This window comes from Petromyzon marinus, chromosome 64 (genome assembly GCF_048934315.1).
Source record: "Petromyzon marinus isolate PM22_M1 ecotype Great Lakes invasive population chromosome 64, UKy_Petmar_22M1.pri1.0, whole genome shotgun sequence".
NCBI lineage: Eukaryota > Metazoa > Chordata > Hyperoartia > Petromyzontiformes > Petromyzontidae > Petromyzon > Petromyzon marinus.
In genome coordinates, this window is record NC_133730.1 from 8,205,131 (window position 1) to 8,226,588 (window position 21,458).

Genomic DNA, 21,458 nt, shown 5'->3' on the forward strand with positions numbered 1-21,458 from the left:
AGTTATGTAATAGTTTAAAACGTAGGCTTACGCGACCAATATCATCCATAATACAGGAATTTGGGGGGTTAAATTACGTTATAACACGCAACACAAATTAACCATTGGATTGGTATACAGGAGGCCGTGGGTTCGATCCTGACCCTGACGCCTGCTGTATATTTGGAGTTTGCGTGTCTCTCTCTCATCATCACCACGGTGGCTATGAGATGTTAACTACCTCGCCTGGTGTGCAGGAGGTCGTGGATTCAATCCTGATCCTGACGACGCCTGCTGCTGCTGTATATTTGGAGTTTGCGTGTCTCTCTCTCTCTCATCATCATCATCACGGTGGCTATGAGATGTTAACTACCTCGCCTGGTGCGCAGGAGGTCGTGGATTCAATCCTGATCCTGACGACGCCTGCTGCTGTATATTTGGAGTATGCGTGTCTCTCTCTCATCATCACCACGGTGGCTATGAGATGTTAACTACCTCGCCTGGTGTGCAGGAGGTCGTGGATTCAATCCTGATCCTGACGACGCCTGCTGCTGCTGTATATTTGGAGTTTGCGTGTCTCTCTCTCTCATCATCATCACGGTGGCTATGAGATGTTAACTACCTCGCCTGGTGTACAGGAGGTCGTGGATTCAATCCTGATCCTGACGACGCCTGCTGCTGCTGCTGTATATTTGGAGTTTGCGTCTCTCTCTCTCTCGCCACCGTGGTCGCGTGGATTTTTCTCCGGGTCCTCCGGATTTTCCCTCCACATTTACAATCAACATCACCACGCGTTTAAAGTGTTTGGCTGCTGCTGCTCGAGATGTTCACGTGACGACAACGATGACGACGATGATGATGTAAATCAGCCAAATCGTTGAGCTATCAATTGCTACAGCCAGGGTAACTTCTGAAACAAGAGAGCTACGTAGCTCAGTGGGCCTTACCTGATTAAAAATAAAATAAAAGTTTAGTTCATAGCCGAGTTTATAGCGTCGTAAAAATGTTCCAACTGCAATGTCGGAAAGGGGCGAGGTGGGTAGTGCAGCGCTCCGAAACCTACGAACCCCGGCGAGCCGAGTTCGATTCCCGAACCGGTTACCTGGGCCACCTCACCCCTAGGTCGACTCAGCCTCAAATGAGCGCGCGGTGTGTCAATACATTGCGACTGGGTGAGACAGAGGTGTCCTCCGTGGGTGCTGCTGCTGCTGCTGCTGCTCGCTAACAACACTTGCCCCGACATTCTGTTGAAGGCTACACTGTGGGTGGGTATCTTTGTCTTTGGTGGTGGTGGTGACTTCGGGCTGTTCTGTATCTGCTTGAGTCACATGGCCAGACCGCGGTTGCCACCACCACCGCCACCACCATGGGGAGGGGGAGGGAGAGAGAGCTCTCAGGAAGCTGAGCCGCTGGGCCAGGAACCCAGATAAGCGGCCTTGCGGCCACGCCGAGAGAAATCGTGACATCCGTGGAGTCCCCAACCAGCACCCCGCTCAACGCCACTGAGCGACAGTCCGCTCCGCCTCCCCACCCCGTGTCGCTGATTCAGGAGCAAAACTTTTGGTGGTGGAGGCTGCGCGTATTTCTAGAAGTCACCATTTATATATATATTTTTAAAAAATGTGTTTTTTTTCCTCCACCACCCCCCCCCCCCCCCCCCCACCACGTTTGCACATTTTTTTGTTACTTTTATGATCGTAAGTTGTTGGACGTTGTCGCCGCCAAACGGCCAGCAACAAGCGGCACTTTTTTTGAATATTTTACGGGTGAGAGTTACCGTAATTACATTTTGAGAGAGAGAGAGAAGAAAAAATGGTTTGCAAGAACTACCCAAGGTTGTTAAACGAAAGTAACACAAATTTGTTCGGCTTAACCGGTAACCGCAGGAACAAAAAAAAAACGGTTACCCGGTTTTTTTCGCAGAGGGTAAATTAACGTTAAGCGTTAAAAAAGGCCCTTGTCAATTTGAGAAACACCGCAGCAGCAGCAGCAGCAGCAAAGCCGCTCATTCTACTTGCAATCCAGAGAGGCGGTGTCGTGGTGTGGTTGGGTGTGCAACCGGTTGCATCCGATTCAAGAGCCGAATGGCTCACAGGGCTTTATATATATGTATGCACACCCAAATACATGGAAAACTATGAAACTTTTCGATTTAAAGCTTTCGTGACTGCAAGGATTCATCTTCTTTGGTTCTTTCGGTAAAGTAACCACCACGTAGAATGAGAATAAGATAATGAATTGATAAAATAACACAATAAAAATTCTCACGACGTTTCGGCCACAACACAAGCGGCCTTCATCAGGTGAAGAGACGAGACTGTCTGGAGGACAGCGCTGGAGCGAACAAAGCCAAGCTCAGATCACGACCTTTAAGCTGTGTGAGAAGAAACAAAGCGTCTTGACAAAGGAATTAGCATAGAATTTAGCATTGAAACAGCTGAGTGATTAGCTTGTGACTGGTCACAGAAATGGCTATGTTAAAGTTAAAGCATACACATCCACAGAGGCACCCCTTGACAAAGGAATTAGCATAGAATTGTGTAGGCTTTGACTTTAACATAGCCATTTCTGTGACCAGTCACAAGCTAATCACTCAGCTATTTCAATGCTAAATTCTCCTGTTTGATTTGTACTAGGTGCCTCTGTGAATGTATATGCTTTGACTTTAACATAGCTATTTCTGTGACCAGTCACAAGCTAATCACTCAGCTATTTCAATGTAAAGTTCTATGCTAATTCCTTTGTCAAGGGGTGCCTCTGTGAATGTGTATGCTTTAACTTTAACATAGCCATTTCTGTGACCAGTCACAAACTAATCACTCAGCCATTTCAATGCTAAATTCTATGCTAATTCCTTTGTCAAGGCGCTCTGTTTCTTCTCACACAGCTTAAAGGTCGCGGTCTGAGCTTGGCTTTTTCACTCCAGCGCTGTCCTACCAGACAGTCTCGTCCCTTCACCTGATGAAGGCCGCTTGTGTTGTGGCCGAAACGTCGTGAGAATTTTCAGTGTTACTTTATTTTACCAATTCATTATCTTATTCTCATTCCACGTGGTGGTGACTTTACCGAAAGAACCTTTAAGAAAACTATGAAACTATGAACCGATATCGATCGAAGTCTCCCGGTCCGGCAGCTGTCCGAACACCAACGGGAGGAAGTTTCACGAGTTCCCCAAAGTACTCGCCACCGCACCTATTTGCTCAACTCGGAGGGGGGGGGGGCAGTTGTCCATTGTGGTGGGGGGGGGGGGGTGTCCATAAATGACGTCACGTGATTTTGGACGATTTTTGACCACCCCACCACCACCCACTCTTCCTCGTCACGCGGCGTCACAAAAAGTCAGACCCACCCCCCCCCCCCTCAAATATGACGTCACAAAGCTCCCCCCCCCCACCTCCCCCAAAAACATATTTACATTTTGAAAATAAAACACGTGCTTCAAATCGCTTTAAACTATTGTCATTGTAGTGCGTGTTTAATGTGGCGCTGGACTCTGATGTTGTAGGAGAAAACATTTATTAAAAAGTCTATTTAATTAAGTAGAACGTGTTGTCTATATTTATTTAAAGTTGCGCGTTTTGACGTGACGTCACATTTCTCAAACCCCACCCACCCTCGTCACACATCGTCACAAATGTCTGACCCCCCCCCAGGTGCGGGACGTCATTTATGGACGGCCCCCTATAACTGTGTTATCTACCAACGCTAGGCATTTAACAACAAAACAACAACAAAACAAACACAAAACAACAACAAACCAACAACAAAACAACAACAAAACAACAACGAAACAAAAAACAACAACAAAACAACAACAAACAACAAACCAACAACAAAACAACAACAAAACAACAACAACGAAACAAAAAACAACAACAAAACAACAACAACAAACAACAAACCAACAACAAAAAACAACAAACCAACAACAAAACAACAAAACAACAACGACAAACAAACAACAAAACAACAACAAAACAACAACAAACCAACAACAACAAAACAACAAAAAACAACAACAAAACAACAAACCAACAACAACAAAACAACAAACCAACAACAACAAAACAACAAACCAACAACAACGAAACAACAAAAACCAACAACAAACTAACAACAAAACAACAACAAAAACCAACAACAACAACAACAAAACAATAACAACAAAACAACAACAAAACAACAACAAAACAACAACGAAACAACAACAAAACAACAAAAACCAACAACAACAAAACAATAACAACAAAACAACAACAACAAAACAACAACAAAACAACAACAACAAAACAACAAAACAACAAACCAACAACAAACCAAAAACCAACAACAACAAAACAACAACAAACCAACAACAACAAACAACAAAACAACAAAACAACAACAAACCAACAACAAAACAACAACAACGAAACAACAACAAACCAACAACAAAACAACAACAACAAACAAATAAACAACAACAAAACAACAACGAAACAACAAAACAACAAAAATCAACAACAACAAACTAACAACAAAACAACAACAGAACAACAACGACAATCAAACAACAAACCAAAAACAAACCAACAACAACAAACTAACAACAAAACAACAACAACAAAACAACAACAAAACAACAACAACAAAACAACAAAGCAACAACAAAACAACAACACAACAAAACAATAAAACAACAAACAAACAACAACAACAAACCAACAACAACAAACCAACAACAACAAAGCAACAACAACAACAACGAGGCATTAAAAAACGCCCTCCCCATTGCTCTCCCCGAGTCCCACGCCAGGCAGTACCTCCCACAGCCTGCCAACAAAGGCCTCGAGGACAATCCGAACGTTAGCTGACCCGACACTTGCAACATGTCAAAAGATTGCCGAGGGGCACCACCTGCGGTGTCCCTTGCTAAACCCGATGGTGCCCTCGGCACCATCGCTGCTGTCTCCTCCTGGAGCGTTGCAGGGAAACAACAAAATAATAAAATATATATAAAACAATACAAATTCTCACGACGTTTCGACCATAACACAAACGGTCGTCTTCAGGTGTGTTGGTTTGCAAACCAACACACCTGAAGACGATAACACAAACGGTTGTCTTGTTTCCCTTCAACGTGACTTTACCGAAAGAACTAAGGATATGAATTACTGCAGTCACGAAAGCTTGAAATAAAAAAATTTCTCGCTCTGCTCTCCTTACCCCTTCCCTCTCTCTCTCTCTACCCCCCTCTCTAACCCCCCCCTCTCTCTCTACCCCCTCTCTTCCTACTCCATGTTGCTCTCTCTCTCGCTCTCGCTCTCTCTCGCTCACTCTCTCTCGCTTTTTTCCTTTTTAACTACGACAAGTGCTGCATCTGCACCCAGCCCTTCCCACAGTCCTACGGCCTCCGACGGGCAGCTCAGATCTGCACGCAGAGCTCTCTACCGTCATCTGCCACTGAGCACACGGCCTCCTCCAGCGCCCACTGCTCCTTGAAGGCCGGCACGGCGTGGGTCAGCCGTGCATGGCGGAACTCCGGCCCACACTCTCTGGCTCCGACCAGAGCGCGGAAGATGCCCAGGCTGCTGGCCGGACGTTGCCCCTCCAGGGCCACCTTCCTCGCCCTGTGTACGGCGAGCTTGGCGTAGCCGAAGAGCACGTTGACCGGCCCCTGAAGATGTTGGGGTCCGTCGCCCTTTGGGTATCCGAAGATGAGGACCGTCGGGGAGAAGTGGAGGCTGAACCTTAGGAGGATGTTTCTCAGGACCTTGAACAGCGAGTCCAGGCTCTTGCACTCCACGTATTGGTGCGGCACCGTCTCCACTTTACCGCGGGACCGGCACTCTGGGGACGTGTCGGTGAAGCGCGCCGGGGAGGCGTCGGTGGTGACGGTGCCGTGGGCGATGCTCCAGCCGAGGTCGCCGATGCGGTCGTACGTCGGGCTGGAGTGGAGTTGCCTCCGGCGAGGCCTCTCCGGAGAGACGCAGGGCAGGGCTCTCCTCCAGGCGTGGTTCTTGTGGCTCCTCAGGGTGTCCTGTTGGTGGAACCGGACCATGTAGGAGTAGAGCACCTTCCTCTTTACATTTGCGAAGGCCACCTCCGGCAGGTCTTCCAGCTGGCACAGGTCGTGATCCGCCTTCGTTTGTCGGCATTGGCGATGCAGTGGCACGACTGAGAGCTCCGGTGGAGGGGGACCGAGAGGGGCCTCGTCAATCCCAACGCCGATGGGGGGCATTTTCCCCTCCTTCCCTCAATCCTTCCATCCCTCCTTCCCTCCCTTCTTCCATCTTTCCCTCAATCCTTCCCTCCCTTCTTCCCTCCTTCCAACCATCCTTCCTCCCTCCCTCCTTCCCTCCATCCTTCCTTCCCTCCCTCCCTCCCTCCATCCATCCCTCCATCCTTCCCTCCCTCCCTCCCTCCATCCTTCCCTCCATCCTTCCCTCCCTCCTTCCATCCCTCCCTCCTTCCCTCCATCCTTCCCTCCCTCCTTCCCTCCCTCCCTCCCTCCATCCATCCCTCCATCCTTCCCTCCTTCCCTCCCTCCTTCCATCTCTCCCTCCTTCCCTCCATCCTTCCCTCCCTCCTTCCCTCCCTCCCTCCCAAGGCACCCTCCGTTACTCCGGTACCCACTAACCGCCCTCCCTATACCCACAAGACAGGTGTTTTTATTATTTCACGCTTTCTATTAACTCACTCTGTTGTTGTATCCTCAAATCTTGTAACTCAATTTGAACCCACTTGCCAATGTGGTATCGACTGCAAACTCGGTATACTTATGTCATACTGATGACAATACTGTATTATATCGTAAAAAATAAAAAAACACATATTTTAAAACATAATTTTTTAGACGTTGCGTTTCGGCTTGGCTCTAATTGTCCACGCTCAACTGACGTTGCCTGTAAATCACCACGGGCCCCTTACGTTGTGGCCAAGCTTCGGGGCAACTCCCCAGAGTCGTGGTGGAGTTCTTCAAATACTAGTGCGGTACATTTAATTAAAGCGTGGTTTAAAAAAAAAACGTTTCTTTAAATGTTACTTAGATTTTGTGTTAGATCGCGTAAATATATAAATGATGTGTCGTCAAACCCGCCACCAAATCGACACAGCCAACCAGTAAGGGTTGTCACGTTAACAGAAACCCAAAAAGGGTTTGTCACGTTAACAGAAACCCAAACAAACCTGTGGCATGGATGATGTTGGTCGCGAATGGGTGCGTGATAAACTCCCTATTACCTCATCCACATTCACCCTATCGCTTTTAGCTAACCCCAATTGTGGCACTCATAACCCCTTTAAAAGAGACTTGGATAACAGCGCCATACAAATACGAAATGAGAATGAATGCGCCATACAAATACGAAATGAGAAAGAATAATTATGTATATTAAAACAAACAACAAAATAATTTATAGAAAAGTATTTTTTATTTTATTTTAAAAAATAATTTCTCATCTGCAGTCGCTTGGTGTGGTGCTGCCCCCAACGCCACCAACGGGGATGTGTCCCGCTGACCAGAGCTCCCTCTATCGGAGGCCAGCGGTGTCGTGAGCGGGAAAGTGCAGGGGCTGCGCCTTTGCCTCATAATAGTTTTACTCTCACAGCTTGCGGGGGAAGCGGCGGGGAGACGACGATTACGATGGAGGTGATGGAAGGAGGGAAGAGGCAGGGAGGAGAGAGAGAGAAGTGAGGCGATCCGCAGTGTGGTGAGTGAGTGGGTGGGTGAGTGAGTGAGTGGGTGAGTGAATGGGTGAGTATGTGGGTGAGTGAGTGAGTCGGTGAGTGAATGGGTGAGTAGGTGGGTGAGTGAGAGAGTGGGTGAGTGGGTGGGTGAGTGAGTGAGTGGGTGAGTGGGTGGGTGAGTGAGTGGATAGGTGAGTGGGTGGGTGAGTAGGTGGGTGAGTGGGTGAGTAAGTGGGTGAGTGAGTGAGTGAGTAAGTGAGTGAGTGAGTGAATGGGTGAGTAGGTGGGTGAGTGAGAGAGTGGGTGAGTGGGTGGGTGAGAGGGTGAATGGGTGAGTAGGTGGGTGAGTGAGTGGGTGAGTAGGTGGGTGGGTGAGTAGGTGGGTGAGTGGGGGAGTAGGTGAGTGGGTGGGTGAGTGGGTAGGTGAGTGGGTGGGTGAGTAGGTGGGTGAGTGGGTGAGTAAGTGGGTGTGTGAGTGGGTGGGTGAGTGAGTGGGTGGGTGAGTGAGTGAGTGAATGGGTGAGTGGGTGGGTGAGTGGGTGAGTAGGTGAGTGAGTGAGTGGGTGGGTGAGTAAGTGGGTGCGTGAGTGGGTGGGTGAATGAGTGGGTGGGTGAGTGGATGAGTGAGTGAGTGGGTGAGTGAGTGAGTGGGTAGGTGGATGAGTGGGTGGGTGAGTAGGTGGGTAAGTGGGTGAGTGAGTGGGTGAGTACGTGGGTGAGTGAGCGAGTGGGTGAGTGGGTGAGTAAGTGGGTGGGTGAGTGAGTGGGTGGGTGAGTGGATGAGTGAGTGAGTGGGTGAGTGGGTGGGTGGGTGGATGAGTGGGTGGGTGAGTGGGTGGGTTAGTGGGTGGGTAAGTAGGTGGGTGAGTATGTGACTGGGTGAGTGACCGGACGAGTGTATGTGTGTGTGCCTTGTGAGAGTGTGTGTGTGTGGGAGTTTTTGTGAGTAACTGTGTGTGTGTGACTCACTATTTGAGTGAGTGTGCGAGTGGGTGGGTGAGTTATTGTGACCTGCAGTGTGGTGGTTGGACAGTGTAGTGGTTGAACAGTGTGGTGGTGGTGGTGGTGGTAGTGGTGGTTGAATACTGTGGTGGTGATTGGACAGTGTGGTGGTGGAACATAGTGTGGTGGTGGTGGTTGAGATGACTTCCCGCGAAAGTGGACACCACAGGGCTACCTCTTAGAATCCTGCTGTATATTTGGAGTTTGCGTGTCTCTTTCTCTCTCTGATCATCATCACGGTGGCTAGGAGATGTCAACTACCTCGCCCGGTATGCAGGAGGTCGTGGGTTCGATCCCGAGCCTAACGCCTGCTGTAAATTTTGGGATTAAACTTTTTTTTAAAGGAAACTATTATTTTATATTTCACTCGGTGTGAGGCCACTCTGAGCTACGTAGCTCATCACGAATGATTGCCCAGCGAAGTGGTCTCATCATCGTCGTCATCGTCGGCCTGTGGAAATTTATAACGGTATCCGTATACTTTAAACGCGTGGTGATGGCGATTCTCAATGTGGAGGGTAAAAACCGCGACCACCACGGAGATAGACACACAGGCTCCAAATATACTATGAAAAAAAACTATTGAAGAAGCTATTTTATTGATTCATTTCACCAGGTAAGGCCCACTGAGCTGTAAATATCTCGTTTTCAGAAGCGACCTGGGCCACAAACGATAGGTCAATGAAGTGACCTTTCATACTCTATGGTTATTTCGGTAAAGGCACGTAGGTGACAAAAGAAATAGAAATAAATAAATCACGACGTTTCGATTGCAACACGAGCAATCGTCATCAGGTGTGACAACCGCGGCGAGGATATTTCATTCATTTATTTTTTTCACCTACCACGTGACTTTGCCGAAATAACCAAAGGGTATGTGGATCCTTGCAGTCACGAAAACTTCAAATCTAGAAGTGACTTTTCGCGTGGAAATGTAAAGCAGACGAACACTCTGAACGCGGTGACGTTGATTCTAAACGTGGAGGCAAAAACCGGAGCACCGGGAGAAAAAAGATCCACACGACCACGGGGAGAGAGAGAGAGACACGCAAACTCAGCAGGCATCGTCAGGGTGGGGGATCGAACCCACGAACCTCCTGTATACCAGGCGAGGTAGTCAACATCTCCTAGCCACCGTGATGAAGATGATGAGAGAGAGACGCGCAAACTCAGCTGGCATCGTCAGGGTGGGGGATCGAACCCACGAACCTCCTGTATACCCGGCGAGGTAGTTAACATCTCCTAGCCACCGTGATGAAGATGATGAGAGAGAGAGACACGCAAACTCAGCAGGCATCGTCAGGGTGGGGGATCGAACCCACGAACCTCCTGTATACCCGGCGAGGTAGTTAACATCTCCCAGCCACCTTGATGATGATCAGGGAGAGAAAGAGATACCACAAACTCCAAATATACAACAGGCATCGTCAAGGTGGGGATCGACCCCACGACCTCCTGTATACCAGGCGAGGTAGTTAACATCTCCTAGCCACCGTGATGATGATCAGAGAGAGAAAGAGACACGCAAACTCCAAATATACAACAGGCATCGTCAAGGTGGGGATCGAACCCACGACCTCCTGTATACCAGGCGACGTAGTCAACATCTCATAGCCACCGCGATGATGATGAGAGAGAGACACGCAAACTCCAAATATACAGCAGCAGGCATCGTCAGGGTCGGGGTGGAACCCACGACCTCCTGTATACCAGGCGAGGTAGTTAACATCTCATAGCCACCGTGATGATGATGAGAGAGAGACACGCAAACTCCAAATATACAGCACCAGGCATCGTCAGGGTCGGGGTGGAACCCACGACCTCCTGTATACCAGGCGAGGTAGTTAACATCTCATAGCCACCGTGATGATGATGAGAGAGAGACACGCAAACTCCAAATATACAGCACCAGGCATCGTCAGGGTCGGGGTGGAACCCACGACCCCCTGTATATCAGGCGAGGTAGTTAACATCTCCGAGCCACCGTGATGATGATGAGAGAGAGACACGCAGACTCAAAATATACAGCAGCAGGCGTCAGGGTCGGGATCTAACTCACGACCTCCTGTATACCGGGCGAGGTAGTCAACATCTCCTAGCCACCGTGATGATGATGACGATGAGAGAGATAGAGAGAGACACGCAAACTCCACATATACAGCAGCAGCAGGCGTCAGAGTTGGGTTCGAACCCACGACCTCCTGCATACCAGGCGAGGTAGTCAACATCTCCTAGCCACCATGATGATGATGACGATGAGAGAGATAGAGAGAAACACGCAAACTCCAAATATACGGCAGGCGTCAGGGTCGGGGTGGAACCCACGACCTCCTGTATACCAGGCGAGGTAGTCAACATCTCATAGCCACCGTGATGTTGATGAGACAGAGACACGCAAACTCCAAATATACAGCAGGCGTCAGGGTCGGGGTGGAACCCACGACCTCCTGTATACCAGGCGAGGTAGTCAACATCTCCTAGCCACCGTGATGATGATGACGATGAGAGAGATAGAGAGAGACACGCAAACTCCAAATATACAGCAGCAGGCATCGTCAGGGTCGGGGTGGAATCCACGACCTCCTGTACACCAGGCGAGGTAGTCAACATCTCCTAGCCACCGTGATGATGATGAGAGACCCATGTTTGTTGCCTGACCGTCACACCGATATATATGTGTTCTTAGTTTAACACGCAGGAGGCTTTCGTGACCAATATCCATAATAGAGGTTCTTGGGTTAGGGGCTGTCCATAAATGACGTCACGCACCTGGGGGGGGGTGGGGTCAGACATTTGTGACGATGTGTGACGAGGGGGGGGGGGGTTGAGAGATGTGACGTTACATCAAAACGCGCAACTTTAAATAAATATAGACAACGCGTTCTACTTATTAATTAAATAGACTTGTTTTAATAAATGTTTTCTCCTACGACATGAGAGTGCAGCGCCACACTAAATACGCAACTACAATGACAATAGTTTAAAGCGATTTGAAGCATGTTTTATATTTTTTTTGTGGGGGGGGCAGACCTTTGTGACGTCACCTTTGAGCGGGGGGGGGGGGTTTCACTTTTTGTGACGCCGTGTGACGAAGAGGGGGGAAGGGGGGGTCAAAAATCGTCTAAAATCCCGTGACGTCATTTATGGACGGCTCCTTAGATGTCACAACTGGGTGGTTAAACCCGCCGCAGCCGCCAAGACACGCAGCGACCAGTGAGGTTTGCCACCTTAACGGAACGCGCCGGATTCGTCGCGAGTTCAGCGCCAACCGGTTCCGTGCCGGAGGCTAAACCCCCTGAAGCATTGACAATCGACGTCTCGCGTAGTAACCACAACGGGCATCATCAGGCGGAGAGCCACATCCGTGGAGGAATCCTCCGATTCAGGCCCTTAAATATTTCCTGCTAATTTTATTTTTTTACCCGAAGCTGGAATACGTCCCGCAGGTGGAAGAAACGGGCCTGTATTATGTACGAGTGGACTTTATTAGCCTTGGTAGAGGTTTTTTTTTTTTAGGTGAGGTCGCGTAAGTATATGAATGTGTCGTTAAACCCGCCAACCACCCGACACCCCTAATTAGTAAGGTTTGTCACGTAAACAGAACGTGCCAATTCGTTGCTAGTGTGTGGGTGCTAACTGCTCACTGTTCGGTAACCTGCATTGCCACCAGGTATCAAAGGGGCAGTGCAACGTTACCTCTCTGTGTGAATAACGGTTGGGGTCAGACGAGGTGAAGTGGATCACGGCCACAGTTTGGTAAGAACCAATCAGACAGTGCCACGTGGGAATGTGGGATTGGTTACACCTGGCCACAAACGGGTATAAGAAGGGTGACCGCTCAGAGCGCGGGGAGTTCTCTCCCTACACGAAGACCGAAGCCCGGGCTGAAGACTAGGTAGGACCCTGGACCCGGCCTTACAGCCCTTCTGAGGGCAAAGGCTCGGCGTGCCCAGTGGTCAAGACCCACCGGGCCAGCGGTGGGTCAGATAGCCTCCCCTAGGTCCCAGCCGGAGGACTCTAGGATAGCAGTAGACGTGTGAGTAAGTCCCACCATGATAGGAGTCTGTACCTCCTTAGGGTATCAGGAGACCTGTGTGTAGGTCCCGCTAAGTCCGGAGGCCTGTACCTTATTAGGGTATCAAGAGACCTGTGTGTAGGTCCCGCTAAGTCCGGAGGCCTGTACCTTCTTAGGGATATCGGGTGAGGGGACCCTACACCCCTTTGTGTGTTAGGGACCGTGTCAGAGGAGAAGGACGATAAACAGCGTGCCTCATAAGAAGGCTATTCGTCATTATACAACACTACACTAGTACAGCACCAGTGTATAGTGTAGTGTATAGTGTAGTGCACTAGTACAGCCACACCGGTCGTGTGTTGGAGAGTAAATCCACGACAACATTTACAATCCGAGTGCGACGTTTCGCACAACGAGCATCCACAGGCGGGCAGCCAGAACCGTGGAGAAATCCTCCGGTTTCGTCCTCATCATCCTGCACGGTATCCACGCCGCAGCCCGGCCGTGAGAACCGCTGGCCACCACCACCACCTCGAGCGGAAACGTTGGGAAACGGGCGCGATAGTTTATTTATATATTTAGTTTTATTTCTTTTATAATTACACGCGAAGTGCGAGCCAGTTCCGCCTTTTTTTCTCCGTGTTTTCTGTGTGTGTGTGTTTTGTGTGTTTTCTCTGTGTGTGTTTTCTCTGTGTGTGTGTTTTCTCTGTGTGTTTTCTCTGTGTGTGTGTTTTCTCTGTGTGTGTGTGTTTTCTGTGTGTGTTTTCTGTGTGTGTGTTTTCTGTGTGTGTTTTCTGTGTGTGTGTTTCCTGTGTGTGTTTTCTGTGTGTGTGTGTGTTTTCTGTGTGTGTGTTTTCTCTGTGTGTGTGTTTTCTCTGTGTGTGTGTTTTCTCTGTGTGTGTGTGTTTTCTGTGTGTGTTTTCTCTCTGTGTGTGTTTTCTCTGTGTGTGTGTTTTCTGTGTGTGTTTTCTCTGTGTGTGTTTTCTGTGTGTGTTTTCTCTCTGTGTGTGTTTTCTCTGTGTGTGTTTTCTGTGTGTTTTCTCTGTGTGTGTTTCTTTCTGTGTGTGTGTGTGTTTTCTGTGTGTGTGTTTTCTCTGTGTGTGTGTGTTTTCTCTCTGTGTGTGTGTGTTTTCTCTGTGTGTGTGTGTGTTTTCTGTGTGTGTGTTTTCTGTGTGTTTCCTGTGTGTGTTTTCTGTGTGTGTGTGTTTTCTGTGTGTGTGTTTTCTGTGTGTGTTTTCTGTGTGTGTGTGTTTTTCTCTGTGTGTTTTCTGTGTGTGTGTTTCAGCCCCCTAACTCCGTGTTGGAGAGAGAAGAGAGAGGAGAGAGAGAAGAGGAGAGAGAGAGAAGAGGAGAGAGAGAAGAGGAGAGAGGGAAGAGGAGGAGAGAGAGAGAGGAAGTAAATGAGTGGACGATAGCGAGCAGCTGTCTAGAACGACTCACTAGCGGGGAGGGGGGCGGGGAAGAGGGGGTCGGGGGGAGGGCGCGGGTTTTTAGGGGGAGGGGGGCTTGGGGGGGGGGGCGTGTGGGGGAAGGGGCCGGTTTTGGGTGGGGGAGGGGGTGGGTTTTAGGGGGGAGGGTTTTGGGTGGGGGAGGGGGCGGGTTTTAGGGGGGGAGAGTTTTGGGGGGGCAGGGAGCGGGTGGGGGAGGGGGGTGGGTTTTGGGCAGGAGGGTTTTGGGGGGCAGTGGGGGAGGGGTTTTTTTTGGGGGGGGGGCGGTGGAGAGGGGCGGAGAAAATTGGGGTAGGTCTTGCGGGGGAGACCTCCCCAACAAAGGCAAAGATCCCCCGTATAGCCTTAACAGACTGTTGGGGCAAGTGCCCATAGCGAGCACTGATGATAGCCACCAAGGCATACCGGTCGGAGGCAGGAAGACCAACACGACGCCCGGCCGCCTTTGTTTCCCCAATACTGTGATGTTGATGACGCACCGCACCAGGTACTCATGTAAGGGTTGAGTCGACCTAGGGGAGGCCCGGGACCGGTTCAAATGCTCGCCGAGCACTTACATGCAACAGCCGCCTATTGGCCACTAAGTGGCGGTGACGTCACCACGGCGCCTGTGCCAGGCTAGGTGCACATTGAGGCCACGTGAAGCGTCGAAGGGCCCTCGCTGCTGGAAGGTCACGGGACAGCCCCAGGCCGGTGCCATGGGTTGACTGAGATGACCGGCAGATGCACCACCTGTGCCAAACTTTGCTGCGTTTTAGCCGCCCGGCGTTCCGCTCGTTGTTGTGAGCGTCGCTCCTCCACTATTGCTGGATGGTGACTGCCTCTAACTGTCCAGTAGCAGCGTCCTTCACGAACCTCCTCCTCCTCCACAGAGGCCAAATATTGACACCGCTGGTACCGGTCATCGGAAAGTCCACTCAGCTCTACACCCTCCTGTCCCCCATCACTCCATCTCTTCTCCAGCGTGTGCCCAGCCCAATTGTCCTCTATGCACTCGAACAGAAGCTGCTTGGGGCATACGGTGGCTGGGCATTGCGTGGCTGGGCATACGGTGGCCGGGCATACGGTGACCGGGCATGCGGTGACTGGGCATGCGGTGACCGGGCATGCGGTGACCGGGCATGCGGTGGCTGGGCATGGCTCCAGGCTACGTGGCCCAGCCAACGCAGCCTCACCCGCAGGAGGAGTTCACCGATGGGACTGTGTCCAGCTCTTTCAAGGACCTGTGAGCTCCTCACACAATCCGGTCTGGTTAAACCCCGAGCGTGGATCGTAGGTGGGCAGTGCCAGCCTGAACGGCTTCAGCTTGCGACGATGTTCCTTTAAAGGGGCGGGGTCCACGTTTTGCAAGCCGAGACAAGGGAGGGCATGACTGTGGTCGAGAAGACCCCGGGGGGAGCTTCGTGCGGAGAGGCAGACAGCTTCCACGCGCAGCCTTACGTAACCGACGAAAGAGATAACGGCATCTTGACTCAGTTTGGACATGTAGACCATGAGCTGTTAAGCCAGAGCTGGTCATGAGCATGCTGCCCAGGTACTGGCAACTCCTCCACTCTCTCTACGCTTGCCCCATCGCAATTGAGGGGGGCGGGGGCGGGGTGGAGTGTTTGATGACACAGAGCAACCCGGGCAGAAGTTCTTAGCTCCTTCTCAAGAGTGGGCAGCAATTACCAGGTCATCAGCATGCACGACAACATGCCTGGGCCAATTCGGGAGCCATCCCCTTGACCGCACTCTGGCACCAGCATTCCCATTTTTATCTGAACCAGGTGGGGAAAAAAAGAAAACGCACCGGCACATCCATTTGAAGGCGTTTTCCAATGATGTGGCCCGACACGTGGATCAGAGGGGATCGCAGTCGCGTCCCAAAGCGGACAGGAAAGGGCTCTCTCCCGACCACGCAGCTTCACCCCCGGGGGGCCTTCCCGCTATCACGAAAGTCCCGAATTACAGACGCCGAACTAAACTAGGCAATTCTAGATTTGAAGCTTTCGTGACTGCAGGGGGTCCACACTCTTTGGTTCCATTCGGTAAAGGCACGTAGGTAAACAAAAAAAATAAAATCACGACGTTTCGGCCACAACACAAGCGGCCTTCATCAGGTGAAGGGACCAAAACTGTCCAGAGGACAGCGTTGGAGTGAAGAAAGTCAAGCGCAGGTCACCTCCTTTTTTTTCTGTTAACCCCCTCACAGCTTAAAGGAGGCGACCTGCGCTTGACTTTCTTCACTCCAACGCTGTCCTCTGGACGGTTTGGTCCCTTCACCTGATGAAGGCCGCTTGTGTTGTGGCCGAAACGTCGTGATTTCTGTTGTTTTTTTTTACCTACGTGACTTTACCGAATAGAACCAAAGAGTATAAACTAAGTGATCTTTTTGATCTTGATTTGAAGCTTTCGTGACTGCAGGGATCCATACTCTTTGGTTCTTTCGGTAAAGTCACGGTGGGTAGACAAAACATATTAGATGGGACGACCACTTGTGTGGCGATCGAAACGTCGTGATCTATTATTGTTATTTTTCAACGTGACTTTACCGAAAGAACCACAGCATATGAACAAGTAATTATTGAAAGCACAAAGAGCAACCCAAAGCCTCGACCTATTGATGGTATCGATGATGATGATGACGAGGAACGCCACGGTGGCAATGAGATGTTAACTACCTCGCCTAGTATACAGGAGGTCGTGGGTACGATCGAAACCCTGATGCCTGCTGTGTATTTGGAGTTTGCGTGTCTCTCTCTATCTCTCTCATCACCATCATCATGGTGGCTAGGAGATGTTAACTACCTCGCCTGGTGTACAGGAGGTCGTGGGATCGATCTAAACCCTGACGCCTGCTGCTGCTGTATATTTGGAGTTTGCGTGTCTCTCTCTCATCATCATCACGGTGGCTAGGAGATGTTAACTACCTCGCCTGGTATACAGGAGGTCGTGGGTTCGATCTAAACCCTGACGCCTGCTGCTGCTGTATATTTGGAGTTTGTGTGTGCCTCTCTCTCACTCACCGCGTTCCTATGGATTTCTCTCCGGGTCCTGCGGGTTTTCCCGGTCCACATTTAGAATCAACATCACCCGATTTTGAGTATTCGCCTGCGAACACTTCGCTGAGCTATCATTTGTGGCCAGGCCGCTTTTGAAAAAGAGCTCTGTAGCTCAGTGGTGGGTATGACCTATTCAAATAAACAAAGGTTCAGTAATGTAGTCAGTTTATTTGGTCAATAAAGACGAGATGTAGGTCCTGTTGCAATTCCATACAGACTCTGCATATCCCTTCCCACTTCTGCAGCAGATCGTGAGCACGCCACTCACAAGGAAAATGTGGCCAACACCACACCCGGCCGCCTTTGTCTTCCCAGCGGTGATGTTCAGCACACTGCGCCGGGTACTCGTTTAAGGCTGAGTCGACCTAGGGGAGGCCCGGGCGCGGTTGAAATATTCGCCACTGCTATCGGTCGTGGGCGGAAATCGAACACAGGTCACCGGGTTCGTAGCGCAGTGCGCTAACCACTGCGCCACCGCTCGCATACACGAACACACACATCAATAGTGACATTCACATCTACATATCCTGACAAACACACATCAATAGTGACATTCACAGACACACATCCTCACACACACACACACACAGACATCAATACTAGCAGTCATACACACTTACATATCCACACACATTACTGACAGTCAAAAGACAAAGACCCCCCGTATAGCCTTTAACAGACTGTCGGGGCAAGTGCTGTTAGCGAGTCGCAGCACCTATGAAGGCCGGCACGGCACACGAGGGGGTGGGTGGCCAGCACCACGCCCGGCTGCCTTTGTCTCCCCAGCGGCGATGTTTACTACACACCGCACCAGGAACGCATTTGAGGCTGAGTCGACCTAGGGGAGGCCCAGCATCGGTTCAAATAATCGTCACCGGTGTTGACCGTGATCGGGAATTGAACTCGGGTGGCCGGGTTCGTAGCGCAGCGCGCTAAGCGCTCCACCACCGCTCCCCACACACGCATACACACACGTACATCAATATTAACAGTCACACATACACATATCCTCACACACACACACGTACATCAATACTGACAGTCACACACAACAAAAACAACCGCCATTCGCCACCAAGTGGCGGTGACGTCACCACGACGCTTGTGCCAGGCTATGTGCAAGTTGAGGCCACGTGAAGTGTCGAACGCCCGCTGGCAGGAGGTCACGGGACAGACCCAGGTGCCACGGATCGACTGAGATGACTGAGATGACTGGCTGATGCACCACCTGTGCCCCCTACTGTGCGAACTTGCTGTGCTTTAGCCACCCGGTGCTCCGCTCGTTGTGAGCGTCGCTCCTCCACCCTCCGTTATTGTTGGAGGTCGACTGCCTCCAACTGCCCAGTAGCGTCCTTCACGAGCCTCCTCCACAGAGGCCGATCTTGACACCGCTGGTACCAGTCATCGGCAAGTCCACTCAGCTCCACGTCATCCTGTACCACATCACTCCATCTCTTCTCTAGCCCGTGCCGCGCCCGTTTAGCCCCCTCGATCCGGCCGAACAAAAGCTGTTTCGGCATGCGGTGGCTGGGCATGTGGGCGACATGACCCAGCCAACGCAGCCTTGCCTGCTGGAGGAGCTCACCGATGGGACCTTGCCCAGATCTTTAAAAGATTTGTGAGCTCCTCACACAATCCAGTCTGGTTAAACCCAGGATGGATCATAGGCAGGCTAGCCTAAATGTTTCCAACCGGCGAAGATGTTCCATTAGGGGGGTCCACGTTTCGCAAGCGTAGAGAAGGGAGGGAATGACCATGGTCGAGAAGACCTGAAGCTTAGTGCGGAGCGACAGACCAGGTAGCTTCCACACAGCGTTACGCAACCGATGAAAAGATATTGCCGCTTGACTGATTCGGAGTGACACCTCTGCTGTTAAACTGGAGCCAGTCATAAGCACACTGCCCAGGTATGGGAAACTCTCCACTCTCTCCACAACTGCCCCATCACCGTTTGGGAGTTGTGGGGGTGGAGTGTCCGATGGTACAAAATACCCAGGCAGGTTCTTAGTTTTGGTGGGGCTGATGGTAAGGCCCCATCTCTTAGTGGCACGCTCCAGTCTCAGCACCAGCGTCTCCAACTCCTCCTCTGAATGAGCAGCTATTACCAAATCATCCGCATACATAACGTGGTTGAGCAATAGGGAGCCATCCCTTCACCACACCCAGGCATCGATCAGCCTCCCATTATATCTGTACCATATGGAGATTCCCCCGGTACAGCTATTGAAGGCTTCACGAACTACGTGGTCAAAATAGATGTTAAATAATGTGGGAGCCAGAGGACATCCCTGTCGCACCCCAAGGTGTACAGGGAATGGCTCTGACTCCCGGCCACGTAGTTTTACCCGGGCCCGCTGGCGAGGCGATGTTGAATAATCCTTGCCAGGACCTTTCCCGGGAAAGTCACACACACAACCTCATACACACACACGTACACTGACAGTAGCACACACACAAAGATCCCCCACATAGCATTAACAGACTGTAGGGGCAAGTGCTGTTAGCGAGCACCTATGAAGGCCGGAACGGTACACGAGGGAGTGGGTGGCCAGGACCACGCCCGACCGCCTTTGTCTCCCTAGTGGCAATGTTTACACACCGCACCAGGTACTCATTTGAGGCTGAGTCGACCTAGGGGAGGCCCGGGACCGGTTCAGATAATCGTCACTGGTGTTGGCCGTGAGCGGGAATCGAACCCGGGTCGCCAGGTTCATAGCGCAGCGCGCTAACCACTACACTATCGCTCCCCCCCCTCATACACACACACGTACACCAATACTGACAGTCACACACACACACCCCCTCACACACACACACCCTCACACACACACACGTACACCAATACTGACAGTCACACACACACACACCCTCACACACACACACCCTCACACGTACACCAATACTGACAGTCACACACACACACCCTCACACACACACGTACACCAATACTGACAGTCACACACACCCTCACACACACACACATGTACACCAATACTGACAGTCGTACACACACACACACTCTGACGCGACACCAGCACTGATAGACCACCAGACGCGCCAGCACGAACCACCCCACGTGCGTCTCTCACCCTGCATGTGCATGTGTGTGTGTGGGCGTTCGACACTTCACGTGGCCTCAAGGTGCACATAGCCTGGCACAAGCGTCGTGGTGACGTCACCGCCACTTAGTGGCGAATGGCGGTTGTTGTTGTTGTGTGACAGAGAGAGTCCGACGGACGATGACGGGGAATGACCACGTGGAGTCCTCCTGTCGGCAAGTGCTGGCACAGCGGTTAGCGCTACGAACCCGGCCACCCGAGTTCGATTCCCGCCCACGGCCACCAACACCGGTGACGCCTCTCCTAGGTCGACTCGGCCTCAAATGAGTGCCTGGTGCGGTGCGTAGTAAACATCGCCACTGGGGGAGACAAAGGCGGCCGGGCGTGGTGCTGGCCACCCACCCCCTCGTGTGCCGTGCCGGTCTTCATAGGTGCTCGCTACTCGCTAACAGCACTTGCCCCAACAGTCTGTTAAAGGCTACGCGGGGAGTCTTTGTTACATCACAGGATCTCATCTTATATTTCGGGGGCGCGCATTCTGCTGCAGCTTAAGGCGCGCTTCTATAACATCGCTAAAAATCGGTAACAAAATAGGGTCGGAATCAGGATATTTATTTATACTGGAGGAAACCGATGAGCTATAAAGCTCTTTCCCACCGATGTCCAGTAGGGCCGAGGAATGAGCACACACGGCAGGGGAGGGGGTCATGGAATGCCCCCTAGGGGAGGGAGGTGACGGAGTGGAGGGGCGAGGAGAGGGAAGAGGAAGGGAGTGGAGGTGAGGCTGAGAGAGAAGAGAGAGAGAGGACCGGATGGAGGTTTAAGGAAGGGGACGGTGAGTTTGGGAGGCCTTCACCCAGCAGTGGATTGACCACGGCTGATGATGGATGATGGTGGTGGTGATGACGGTGATGACGACGATGGCAATGACGACGATGATGGTCGTGGTGATGGTGGATTATGGTGATGACGACGGCGATGACGACGTTGGTGATGATGGCGACGACAGTGATGATGATCAGTTTAACGCGTAGGCTTTCGCGACCAATATTATTCATAATAAAGGTTTTTGGGTTAGATCGCGTTTATTTATAAATGTGTCGTAACCCTCCACCACCCGACACGGCCAATCAGCAAAAAAAGTGTCACGTTGACAAAAAGACAAAATAGTTCACTACTTTAGCCCACCGGTGTGTTGAAGAGTGAATCCACATTTACAGTTTGAGTACGACGTAAATGTGGA

General features: G+C 51.0%; 1 long non-coding RNA gene across 1 annotated transcript in view; it reads left to right on the forward strand.

Annotated features, from left to right (window-relative positions):
- Nucleotides 1–21,458, forward strand: part of LOC142906452 (uncharacterized) — a 397,072-nt gene that overhangs the window by 54,020 nt on the left and 321,594 nt on the right. The window lies entirely within an intron of this gene.